Source organism: Cydia fagiglandana, chromosome 15 (genome assembly GCF_963556715.1).
Source record: "Cydia fagiglandana chromosome 15, ilCydFagi1.1, whole genome shotgun sequence".
Classification (NCBI taxonomy): domain Eukaryota; kingdom Metazoa; phylum Arthropoda; class Insecta; order Lepidoptera; family Tortricidae; genus Cydia; species Cydia fagiglandana.
The window spans coordinates 19,054,394-19,067,432 of NC_085946.1; the positions used below are offsets into that span (position 1 = coordinate 19,054,394).

General features: G+C 37.3%; 1 protein-coding gene and 3 non-coding genes across 4 annotated transcripts in view; 2 read left to right on the forward strand and 2 right to left on the reverse strand.

Annotated features, from left to right (window-relative positions):
- Positions 1 to 13,039, reverse strand: part of LOC134671517 (dopamine D2-like receptor) — a 307,997-nt gene that overhangs the window by 274,846 nt on the left and 20,112 nt on the right. The gene's annotated exons all lie outside the window — the stretch shown is intronic.
- Positions 4,478 to 4,549, forward strand: Trnap-agg (transfer RNA proline (anticodon AGG)). Its single transcript has one exon. It is a non-coding gene; the product is annotated as a tRNA-Pro (tRNA).
- Trnap-agg (transfer RNA proline (anticodon AGG)) lies at positions 10,923 to 10,994 on the reverse strand. The gene has a single exon. It is a non-coding gene; the product is annotated as a tRNA-Pro (tRNA).
- Positions 11,763 to 11,834, forward strand: Trnap-agg (transfer RNA proline (anticodon AGG)). The gene has a single exon. It is a non-coding gene; the product is annotated as a tRNA-Pro (tRNA).

A 13,039-nucleotide genomic window follows, 5' to 3' on the forward strand; every position in this document is an offset into this window, starting at 1 on the left:
TAGTAAAAGTGTCTAAATGCGAAGGCCGAAGGCCGAGCTCCGCGTAGGGCCGAAGGCCCGAAGCGTCCATAATGTTAGTGCTTTAACACAGAACAATAGTACAAGTGTCTAAATGCGAAGGCCGAAGGCCGAGCTCCGCGTAGGGCCGAAGGCCCGAAGCGTCCAGGATTTAAGTGCTATAACACAGAACAATAGTACAGGTATCTTAATGCGAAGGCCGAAGCGTCCAGGATGTCAGTGGTTAAACACAGAACTGACAGACTGGACGCTTCGGGCCTTCGGCCCTACGCGGAGCTCGGCCTTCGGCCTTCGCATTTAGACACTTGTAATATTGTTCTGTGTTAAAGCACTGACATCCTGGACACTTCTTGCCTTCGGCCTTACGTAGAGCGCAGCCTTCGACCTTCGCATTTAGTTAGACTCTTGTACTATTGCTTTGTGTTTGAATACCGAAGTCGCACATCTCGCGAATGCGTGATGTATTATAATAATTTTGGATAATATCTAAATTTTATCTGTAAAGATTATTTGGGGTCATAATGATTCACTGTATCTAGATGAACTTGAATGCAGCATTTGATGGGTAATTTTAAAATAATTAATTACAGCGTCACACCTATTTAAATAATTAAATGATCAATTCATTTTGGACTAATGAATGTAACGATTAGGTACAATTTTTTTTGTAAATAACACACCAAAATTACGAGAATAGATATTTTATACGGGATAATTTTATAGCAAACTCGTTCGTGTCTTTCCTGTAGCCATCGCATTTAAGGGAATCTAAAAGCATTTTTTTACGCAGCACCTTTACAGGCAGAATATTTCATTCAATACTTGAGACTCAAATGAGAAAAACGGGATATATATACGTATGAACCACAGTCGTTACCTTTTATAGTACCTATTGTCCACAGAAGTGACCTTTTCCAAATTATGTTTTACCCATTACATCAGAAAGTACCTAACTAAGATTACTATATACTTACTAGCATTAGGAACTCGGGATTGTCAAGCAGCCGTCATACGTTATATGTGTTCTATCAAAGTAACTCGCGCCGCCGCGCCGCCTTAGATGCTAATGCATTATTTGAGGAGATGAGCATGTATTACTATGGTGAATGTGGTATTAAAAGAACCGTTATTGCTTTATCTTACTATTTCAGGTATATTTTGTCAGTTTTTACACGACTGCCCAAACAAAAAGAGTGTATTGTTTTCAGCGTTCATGTTTGTATGTAGGTATATACTTATGCGCCCTATTTTTCGCACACGGTGGCCTCAAACAAGAGCAGTGATAAAAATTCTGTAAAAACTGTCACATTTTTATGTTTTAGCAGCTTATTATAATTTCACGTACTTTATTTTACTCATATTTCATTAAAATAAAATAAGATCTATCAAATGGCACCAATTTTACCGAAATCGGTTAATGGGCTGATGAGTCATTACTAAATGAACACTGAAAATAGGGGTCATTTTAGCTCCGAATACGTCGTGTCTAGCGCAGAATCAGCGCCATCTATGACAGCGGCACGTACTGTTCCGAGTAATGGCTACTTTCTTCTATATATCTATATCAAAACTATGTTTGTAGGTATTATAGTTTCTGAGATATAAGCCGCCGCGCCATAACACTTTTCGTTACACTTTGTTTTTGGTCCGGCACCTCTACTACGGACAAACAAACGCTCGTCAAACTTAGTGTGTTAAGTATACTTAACAAATTCCAAAAAAGGGTATCGAAACAAAGACAATAATAGCATTTTTTGGCATTTAATCGAAGCAAAATACCAAAAAGAATTCTGGATCATACCACTATTTCATCAGGTACAGGAAAAAGTAGTAGAGCTCATATGCGTTCGAACATTAAACCTAAAAGCAAAAAAAAACACCTTGCAGCTTAAGCCATTATCATGCAAAATAACAGTGTTTTTTTTTAATTACGTTAATTTTAAGGGTGCATTACTGAACTTAACATAATTTTTCAATGACACCGGTATTCCAATTAACTCCATTTTTAAGCTATCAATAATTTATCTCTATCTAATAAGGCCCTTACGAGCGCGTACCCAGGAACTGATTACAGTGATTGTCATATTAATTTATGTTTAGTATGAGTTCATATATTTGCTACGAAACGAAAGTACAATATAGGGTTAACGATTTTCGAAATGACATTGATATGTCATAGTTTTCAATTGTTTGGTTGAGTTTAATATAATGCCAGTGTTACAACAACGCTACTTATACATGGAGCATGTAAATATGTACATTGAATGAAAAAATAAATTAATACACAATACCACCTACATATATGAATAGGTAAAGTATATTTGAATTGAATTGAATAAAAAAATATGAAAATTAATAATTTCATTTAGTTTCCTTGAATGTAATAGCCATACGCCAAATTGAACGGAGTTTTATAAAAAAAATGTGTATTGACATTAAGTAGCGTTCGCTGTATTGCATACTAAGCTATAAATGTATAACGAATCAAATTATAGCATTTAAGCTCTTCTATTATGGCAAAATATAAAGGTAGGCAGTGAAATTTGTCAAATTATTAAAACTGTAAAACATAACGTTTTGTTAAAAATGCTTAACAGGTTGTTTATTTCTAATACACTGTACGTATTGTATTGTCAAAAATACTTAACAGTTGTATATGCTTGCTTATTACACGTAAATAACTTGACTTGACGAATAGGTGTGATATGTATAATATACGTAATACTATAATTAAATATAATAATAGTATATGCATTAAAATTTCGCGTAATAGAATCGAAAAAGTTACACAAGTACTTGGATAAAACGCAATGTCGACCTTCTACTCGCTATGTTGATTCACTACAAACATATAACATTGTTGCGAGTGAGGTTTTATTTTTTTCTTTATTCTTTCTTTATTCTTTATAATATTAATGATACATAGAAATTAAAAACTTCGAATTTACGTAAACAATAACATGTCTACATTTTTCAAAGTAAGTGTTAAGTATACTTTACTGTGCCAAATTAAGGGTTAAACGTGAAAAATCATCAGACTAAAAGTCGGTCTCCTAGCAGTAGCGCGTAAACAACAAGACGAGATGCAATGCTTTTTGTAGTTGTGGTAAAGGTCACCCAGGTCACCATATTGCATGAAGAACTCATCGGTTGATAAAATACTTTATTATAGAGTGCAACATGCCCAACTTTTCAACTAGCTATATCTATTCTGGGTTGCCATACGAGTACGTCAGTCGAGTAACAATACACAAGTCAGGGTGAATGACTTGTCAGGATTGCTGGGGGACATGTTTTTGAAACCTCAACTAACCTTTAGAAGTTAGCTACAAGTTTGGAGTTGGGAGGAGTAGAAGGAAGATTATTCTGTAGCTACAGCATATTTTGGTGACCGAATTATGGAGCTAGCTGGCTTTGAAATAAGGGATTTCTTTTGTCAAGATGAACCATTTTTTATATGGCAACCCTATTTCTAATTATTCTTTTGGAGTTGCACATATTACGTCTAGTAAGTACCTAATCGTAACCCAAACGGCTTTGTTGATGTCGCCTGCACGTAAACACGGAACTAGGTCAATGTGCCGTGGGGTGCGGGTTCGACTCCCGGACCCGTTCCTTATTGCTTATGGTAATACTGGAGCAGGGAGGTTGTCCCTTCCTTTACTTTCTTTATGTTTCAATATTGAATACCATTACAATAACTTTGTTGGTAGGTAGACGTCCGAATGCCCGGCACTGGACCAGTAGGTATAAAACTTAGGTAAGGTCAATACGGGTAGGTAAGTGTGGCAGCGGGATAAGTTTAGTGTCACTGGCCTTCATACATTGTGTATGTTGTGCAGTGATTAATGTTTAGTGCTAGTACACTGTAAGTAATAGTACGGCTTAAAGTATTTTCTGTTAGAGATATATTATTAATAGGTACAATATAAGCAACTTCGTTCGCGTACAAATAAAATACATTCAATCATGTAAAACTCAACTAATAAAAGATTTTATTAAATTCAACCTGAAAGAGGATGATAATTAGGTTCAAAAAGTTTTCGCGGACACAATCGCATGAAAACGGGTTAACTGATGGATATTTCTATCTCTATGAATTTATTCTTTTTTTATTGCTACTGGCTGTACCTATACCGTGCACAATATTCATAATCCACAATAATATACCTAGATTTCACTATAATCAATATTAAGCCCTTGATTAAGTAGTCATACATAATTTTATGGTTCTTTTATAATAGGCATTGATAAAAAAAATGGAGATACGATTCTATTGACAATGCTCCATTCATAATTCTAATGTGCCTCTTACATTCAGCTGAATAGGGTTTAATATCGCATATCACGAAAGTATTTTTGCTTCAATAATATATGTATGTATGTCACCTTTTACTTCTGACGAAAGATGGCGATAGTGAATGCGATGCAAACTGTTAATTCGAGCACTAACTCAGCTGGCTCGTTGGTCTAGGGGTATGATTTTCGCTTAGGGTGCGAGAGGTCCCGGGTTCAAATCCCGGACGAGCCCAAAAATGTATTTTTTGTTTTATTAAGTTTTTACGGTTATTAAAGACGCTCCAAATTATTTAGAAACTGCATACATCTGCATTATTTAGAAGAACGAGTACATTAAACAGTATACACATATAATATACTTAATCGTAATTACCAGAGGAGCGTAATAATGTTTTTTTTTTTTTTATTATGAATGGGCTTACTCATGGCCACAGACTAGCCGAGGCGTAGACGTGGCCTACGATGGAGCGAGCTCGCCCAGAAGGTGCCTGTTCACTCTTGATTTGAAGGTTGCCGGGTTATAAGAACACGGAAATATAGACGCCGGCATGTTAATAAATATCTGATCTTGTTATCAGAGCTGTTAGCCACACGTTAGCCACACTGTGTTAAAACTATACGTGGTAACAATTCCATCATAATTAGTGATGTACGGACTATTGATTTGGCCGACTAGCCGACTAATCGGCGCTCGGCTGGCCGATTAGTCGGCTAGTCGGCCAGATCATTAGTTTCGTCTAAGTTCGGTTCAGATCACTTAAAAACATAATACATTGCGTTATCTCGCTCTTTTGCAATAATAAACAACACCTTATTAGAAAGCCGATAAACGATACCTACTCGTATGAAAAATGTATATTTAAAGCAGCTTACACACATAGGCCCCGGTATGTTTGGGTAAAATCATTCGGGATAATCAAGCTCAGCCTACGTATATCTGCCTGGCGAAACCACTCGTTGTATGGTGCTCGGCCCGAGTGGTGTCACGAGCCTGGTGATATTGCTACTAATTGGCTGCCCGCACGTCACACAAAGACACTTTCGACTCGAACATGGAGTAAAATTACCGTATGCGTGGAAGAGGGGGTAACGCGACTATGCTCATCAGTCTGGAGGATGTTTTGTCTGTGTCCCAGCGTCTCCGCCACTATTTCAGACCTAGTACCTTTAAAAAGCTTCCATTTCAACCAATTTACACAAATGCTTAAAAAATACATGCTTTAACCTTCCTCAACAATCACTCTATTCATAGGTAATAACCGCATAAAAATCCGTTCAGTAGTTTTTACGATTTAGGTACTTACTCCTCGGTTAAGTGTAACAAAATACGGGCCTAAAGTTACATTAACCGCTGTGTGGCGCTGTCGTTGTGTACGGGTCTCAATAGCCCCAATTAAGTACGTCGATCGTGGATAGCTAGCGAGATTGTCACCGGTATTAAATTTGTAAATAGCTGAGTTGAAAAATATATACCAATATCAAACAGAATAGCACATAATTTTTAAGAAAAAAAACCGACTTCTATGGGGGCCGGTGAAAGATTATTATAGATGGTATACTATGCAGAAAAGGAGGTAAAACCACCCACTTTTCTACTAGCATTTCGCTTCTGTAAGGGTCGTAGTTCTAGCCTAACCTAACCCACTTCTCTGATAGCAGTTCGGTTCTGTGAGGATCGCAGTTCAAACCTAACCTAACCCACTTAACGGCGCATGCGGTGCGGTGTACGGGGGTTTAAGCGGGAGGGGCTAGTAAGATTGGCATCATCATTGGCGTAATCATAGTGGTTTATTTAGTTAAGGTATCATAGTGGTTTTCCGGGTCAAGGTCCGGGTCCGAGTCCGGGTCTGAGTCCGGGTCCGAGTCCGGGTCCGAGCCCGGGTCCGAGTCCAGGTCCGGGTCCGGGTCCGAACCGGATCCGGGTATGAGTCCGGTTCTGGGTCCGAGTCAGTCCAAGTCAAAATCGAAATTCGTAATCACCAAATGTGTACTATGCGTTGTTGAAGAGTTCTATTCTGGTCATCATCAGCAGTTCCATTTCATCAAATGCGACAGTTTTTAATGTAAATGCTTGATTTTATGATGAAAATACAAAAAAATCTATGCGTATGCCTTTAATATTTGAGGAGTTCCCTCGATTCCTTATGGATCCCATCATCAGAACTCGAGCTTGACAAAAATGTGGCTTAAAAACTTAACTTGCTTAACAAACATAACGAAGAGGAAAAATCGTCAAACGTGAACTATGCGTCGTTGAAGAGTTCTGTTCTGATCATCATCAGCAGTTCCACTTCATCAAATGCGACAGTTTTTAATGAAAATGCTTAATTTTCTGATGTAAATACAAAAATCTCTATACGCATGCCTTTAATATTTGAGGAGTTCCCTCGATTCCTTATGGATCCCATCATCAGAACTCGAGATTGACAAAAATGTGCATTAAAAACTTAACTTGCTTAACAAACATAACGAAGAGGAAAAATCGCGAAATTTGAAATATGCGTCGTTGAAGAGTTCTGTTCTGATCATCATCAGCAGTTCCACTTCATCAAATGCGACAGTTTTTTAATGAAAATGCTTGATTTTTTGATGTAATTACAAAAATCTCTATACGCATGCCTTTAAGATTTGAGAAGTTCTCTCAATTCCTCATGGATCCCACCATCAGAACTCAAGCTTGACAAAATTGTGGCTTAAAAACTTAACTTGCTTAACAAACATAACGAAGAGGACAAATCGCCAAAGGTGAACTATGCGTCGTTGAAGAGTTCCGTTCTGATCATCATCAGCAGTTCCACTTCATCAAATGTCACGTTTTTGAATGTATATGCTTGATTTGTTGATAAAAACACAAAAATCACCATATGTATGCCTTTAAGATTTGAGGAGTTCCGTCGATTCTTAATGGATCCCATCATCAGAACTGGATTTTGACAAAAACGGGACCAATCTGTATGCATATACATACAACCAAAAAAATAATTTTCAAAATCGGTCCAGTAATGACGGAGATATGGAGTAACAAACATAAAAAATAAAAAAAATAAAAAACATACAACCGAATTGATAACCTCCTCCTTTGGGATTTGGAAGTCGGTTAAAAACAGTTATTTGATAACATGCCAATTTCCCCGAGTTTTAGCGACACGCACTCATTCACATCTCGAGAGCTGAGCCTGAATGGCTCAAACCCGACATGTGAAAAAAAAATGTTTGAAAATCTGCTTGAGAAAGTTGTGAATGACAACAAATATTTAATTGACAAACTATTTACGAAATCAAACTACCAGGTGTAAGTAAGTAATAGTCAGTATAAGTATAAAATCTCTACCCTTTTTGTTGTAGGTACTTACTGGTAATGGTTACCTTACCATAAAACCCACAGCAATGCTCGCAACAGTGACAAATAGTAGTCACTACTCATAATGGTGATCATTAGTTATTACTTATTAGTGTTTTTGTCGGCCGAGTAACCTGCCGCCTCGATAGCTCTGTATCTTCGTCTCAGCAGAGAAAAACATTCGGTTATACTTTTATCGGATCCAGACGAAGGACATTCAGAAGCTTGTCAAAGTCAAAATATACTTTATTCATGTAGGCCTAGGAACAAGCACTTATGAATAGTTATTAGGTAAGTACATAATTATCTTAATCTAATTATCAGATCAATTTATTGAAGTTAAAAATATATTGTTAAAAATCGTGTAGTATACGGAACCCTTGGAACGCGAGTCCGACTCGCACTTGACCGTTTTTAGTATTTTTTGTTATAGCGGCAACAGAAATACATCATCTGTGAAAATTTCAACTACCTAGCTATAACAGGTTCATCATAATATATAGGTACAGCCTGGTGACAGACAGACAGACAGACATACAGACGGACAATGGAGTCTTTGTTTACCCTTTGGGTAAGAAACCCTAATAAAACTCATAAGATAACATTTTTGCTAAAGGTTGAAGTTTATTATATGTCAGTTGAGGAATAAAGTGCTCAACGTTTTGTAAATAAATAAGCTTCACAATTTAATCATTTCGCGGCAAAGAGGGAAATCTCGCGAAGAAAAACATGTCTATTGTGTCAAATCGAGACAATCCGGATTTATTTTCTTTATTAAAACGTTTTTTTTTCTGAATATTATGCACGTATTTTATTTACCTTAATCTTTATTATTTTGTTGTTCTATGGAAAATAAATGTTTAGCTTCAAGTCGGCTGCTCAAAATAAACCGAGCAAGTCAATTGTTAAGAAAACAAGAACTTGTGCAGGTCATTTTGAACACCTCTCTCGCTTAGCAACTCTGCTGCTGACTGTAGCGTACATGATCTTAAGGTCCATCAGGTCTTCTACTCCATCTACACCGCACTCTTGTGCAGCAGCACCGTGCGGCGCACGATAACATTAGGTACCCTACCTTACCTAGCTACGTATGTTGCACAGTGTTGCTCCACTATATAAAGTTAACTGCGGTGTAGATGCACCCATACATATAGCACCATATGTACATCCCCGGTTATATTAGGTAGGTATCGTGCACAAGCCTCCATGCCGCTCTACATTTATAGTGAGATGTAGTTCTCTGACAACTATTTTTTTAACTTCATGAAATTGTTTGCTTATCAGGAACTCTGATCCAATAACCTAAAAATATTTAAATATTTGACTAATTTTATTAATTTATGGCTTTTCCAAGTTTTGCTTGATACATACTTAAATGACTCTTTGGATTGCAAGTAATGGGCCATACATTGTTGACACAAATTTAAGCGGATAAGATAACAAGGCACCCGGCATTAAATAGGAGACACGACGACATCGTGTCATAATTGCCCATAAATTACACGTACACACACAGTCATGCTTCCTTCGCTCATTCGACTTTGAAACGTACCTATGCGTACTTATGTTGTTGTCTCAGCCTAATTAGTATGGATAAACTATTATGTGTTTTGGAGTAATATATTTATGTTTTAGCATTTTATTTTAATTAAAGAGTGATGCTAGAACGAAATCAATAAAAAAACTAGCTTACAGCTGGTGGCACACTGATATCCGCTTCATGCATCTCGTATTTATTTGGCAGCCCATAGGTTCTATAGAATAAGTACGGTAATAGTACCGACTTCCTTAGATGGACATATTAATAAAATGACAATGTTGCTGGGGTCGTCCGGTATTTAACTCCGGGACCTCTGGCGCCCTAAGCGGAAATCATACGCCTGAGCCATACCAACGAGCCGCAAGCGTTAACTGCCGAACTAACCGTCATTTAGTTATTTAATAATAATAATCAAGGAGATACAAATCATTAATTACTAAATCAAAATTAAATAAATCATTAATTACAAACATTACGGCAACTCGGAACACTTATCGTTATAATGCTTATCGGAATGCAATAAATTGTGGCCGATCATTATTTATAACTGCGTTGATAATGATAAACCTGGCATCACAAGTTATCTCTGTCGAGGGATTTTTGTTGAAGGTCGATTAATCTACCTATATACCGGGTGCCAGAAAAGAACTCCACTTATAACGTTAGCGTACAATCAGTATGCCCAAAACACAAGACTAAAATCAATCTACCACAAAATCTAAACTTGATTTGTTATTAACATGAAACTTACTAACTAATGTATGTCAACGTCATTAAGCTAATCATTAGTAATCACTTAATCAGTGAAAGGCGCCTCGCTGTGTTTATAAAGACTACACAATTAAACCCGGGCATGCGATGTTGGGTTCAAATTCAAACCCCAGCTCGTACCAATGAGTTTTTCGGAACTTATGTACCTAGGTACGAAATGTCATTTGATATTTACCAGTTGCTGTTCGGTGAAGGAAAACATCGTGAGGAAACCGGACTAATCCCAATAAAGCATAGTTTCCCCTCTGGGCTGGATGGTCAGATAGCAGTCGCTTTCGTAAAAACTAGTGCCTACGTCAATTCTTGCGATTAGTTGTCAAGCGAACCCCAGGCTCCCATAAACTGGGGCAAAATACCAGGAAAAGGCGAGGAAGATGAAGTAGACCTATTAATCATAAAAAGTTTCAATTGCATAGCTCTTATTTAGATTTAATTTGATAACCCCGATTTCGTCACCGATTCACCATTGGTCATTAAATCCGTAGGGTACTGTAGTCCTAGAAAGCTTAAATTTGCTAAGTAAGCTAGTATTAGTACACAAACAACAAAAAAATCCTAAAACATGGACGTTTTGCCCCCCAACCCCTTAATCTTAGGGGGTGAAAATTTGTATGAGACTTTCGCAAATATTGATGGTGTCGGCGCGGCGATTAGGTACTATAACAAGATATGTAGATATTTTATTAATTATCTAAATACACTGTAGGTTAGCAAGATATATATTATGTTTAAAGAATAATGATGAATAAATAATAAAATATTTGTGCGTAAAATATACGTACTTAATAATGTAAATAATGTAATTCAATAAGTACTTTTTTTACACTATATAAACTCAAAAATAAACAATACGATATTTATTTAATCATTTAAGAAAAAACTACTCGTAGAATAAAATTAAACAGTCGAATTAACAACAGCACCTTTTTTGGAAAATCTGTTAAAAAAGATATCGGGCTCGTCCGGGATTTGAACCCGGGACCTCTCGCACCCTAAGCGAAAATCATACCCCTAGACCAACGAGCCGGTTGATATGTTAGCCGAATATTGCCACAACAATCGGACGCCGCAGTGAAAGGTGCCCTACATTGCGTACACGCAGACTTTATGACTTTCGTTTCGACTTCGTGACGCCGGCGCCCGCAGCGGTACAACTATCACTACTGCATTCGAACTTTAACAGAATGGTGCGCGCGAGATGCTGCTGGACCCTGGAATGCAAGAATGATACCTTTCAAATATATATAAGTTATTGCTGAGTTTGTAGTTAATATTGACTATTAACATTAGTTTGTGATAGCAACACAATGCGAGCAAATCCTAAGTAGGCAACACCCACGGAATTATAATATAGGCGAACTATAACGTTTACTTACGGAATCAGCCTCGAGGCTAAAAGCGAATAGTCACACATCGGCACTCGCACTCGCCCGGTAACGCAATTAGCGAAGTGCCGCTCACGTACTTAGAGCTATCACCGACGACGACCGACGATGGCCGCCTCTCGTGGCCCATATCGGCTGGGCCAAGGTCGAGGAAGAAACGCTCTAACGTCTGTTGCAATATCGTGTCAATTTGTACAAGGCGTTTTTACAATCCTTGTGAGATGAATATATGTATATGTCATTCTTAATTTTTACTGTAGATCCAAGTCCATCCCCGAAATTGCAAACAAGTGGCCAGAAAAAATATCAAAATCTAATCAACCTATTGCCAAATTTTTGCCAATTCGACGAGAAAAAGATTATGAAGCATTTATTAACTAATCGCTGTAATTCACTTGCCAGCACAAGCGGCTCGTTGGTCTAGGGGTATGATTTTCGCTTAGGGTGCGAGAGGTCCCGGGTTCAAATCCCGGACGAGCCCAAGATCATTTTTTCTTGCTGTGAGAGATCAAATTATGTTCACGCTAGTTCGGGATCGGGAGGCGTATAAGGTAAAATAAGTAGATAAACTCAAGAGCCTTTTTTCAACAGCCTAACGGCTCGATTCGTCATATCTTTACTATATCGTATCAAGTTAATCTCTAATTCTTTTCCCGAATCACGCCGTAAGTATAGTTTGCGATCATTCGTGTTGTCTCATATTAGTAACAGCAAGGTAAACAAGTTATGCTCGTGGTTGGTTGATTTTATTATTACTAGTAGTTCGCCCCGAACTGTGAACTCGCGGTTCGCCAAAAAGATCAATTGAATGCAGTGCTACTTAGTCCGAGATGGGCATTTCGTAATTGATTCCTGATTCCACGATTACTGGAAATTACTTTGTAATCTGATTACCGATTCCCAGATTACTTTGTAATCTAACAATACCGAATTACTAAGTACAATTCCATTTGAGGAATCAGGAATCAATTTTCGAATACTACAATTACTAGTAATTGGAATCAATGTAGATTCCTCATTACAGGAATATATTACTTGACTCCTTTCAGATTACATTTCGTACTACTATCAAAAGTACAATTCGATAGTAGATATAGCCCAACAAACAATTAGGCGACACTTGGCACTTATTTTATCACCTAAAGACATATAACGGCTGTAGAATAGCTATATACTCTAAGCTTACAGGCTCTGGGGACATCAAGGTCTTTAAGAGGTCCATGTATAGCTTTAAGATCCACAGTAGCCGTTTTGGCCGCTATAATGGATCTTAAGCAGCTAGTGTTATAGCTCAAAGTGAATTCTACCACCTTAACATCTATATGAGTAATAAGCAGCTGCAATTTTCGCTTAATAGGCGATAAAAACTCTTTTATAGCTCCGTTACTCGCAATCGCTTCTTAACTCTCTTGTCTCACTTATAGTCGAAAAGAGAAGTTATGAGTCACTTTTATAGATCATGTAGTCGCAGACGGGCGTTATTCAATACCTTAGTACATCTTATAGTGTTATTAGAGTCTTACTTACAACCTAAGCCTATAGCGCCATGTTAATATGACCGATGAATCAATAAGCAAAACAAAAACTGTTAATTAGAACGTAAATACTTAATAAAAATCGATACCTTTACTCAATATAGACATAATATTAGTATTGTTGTATTTAAAACCGGACTTCACGTATATT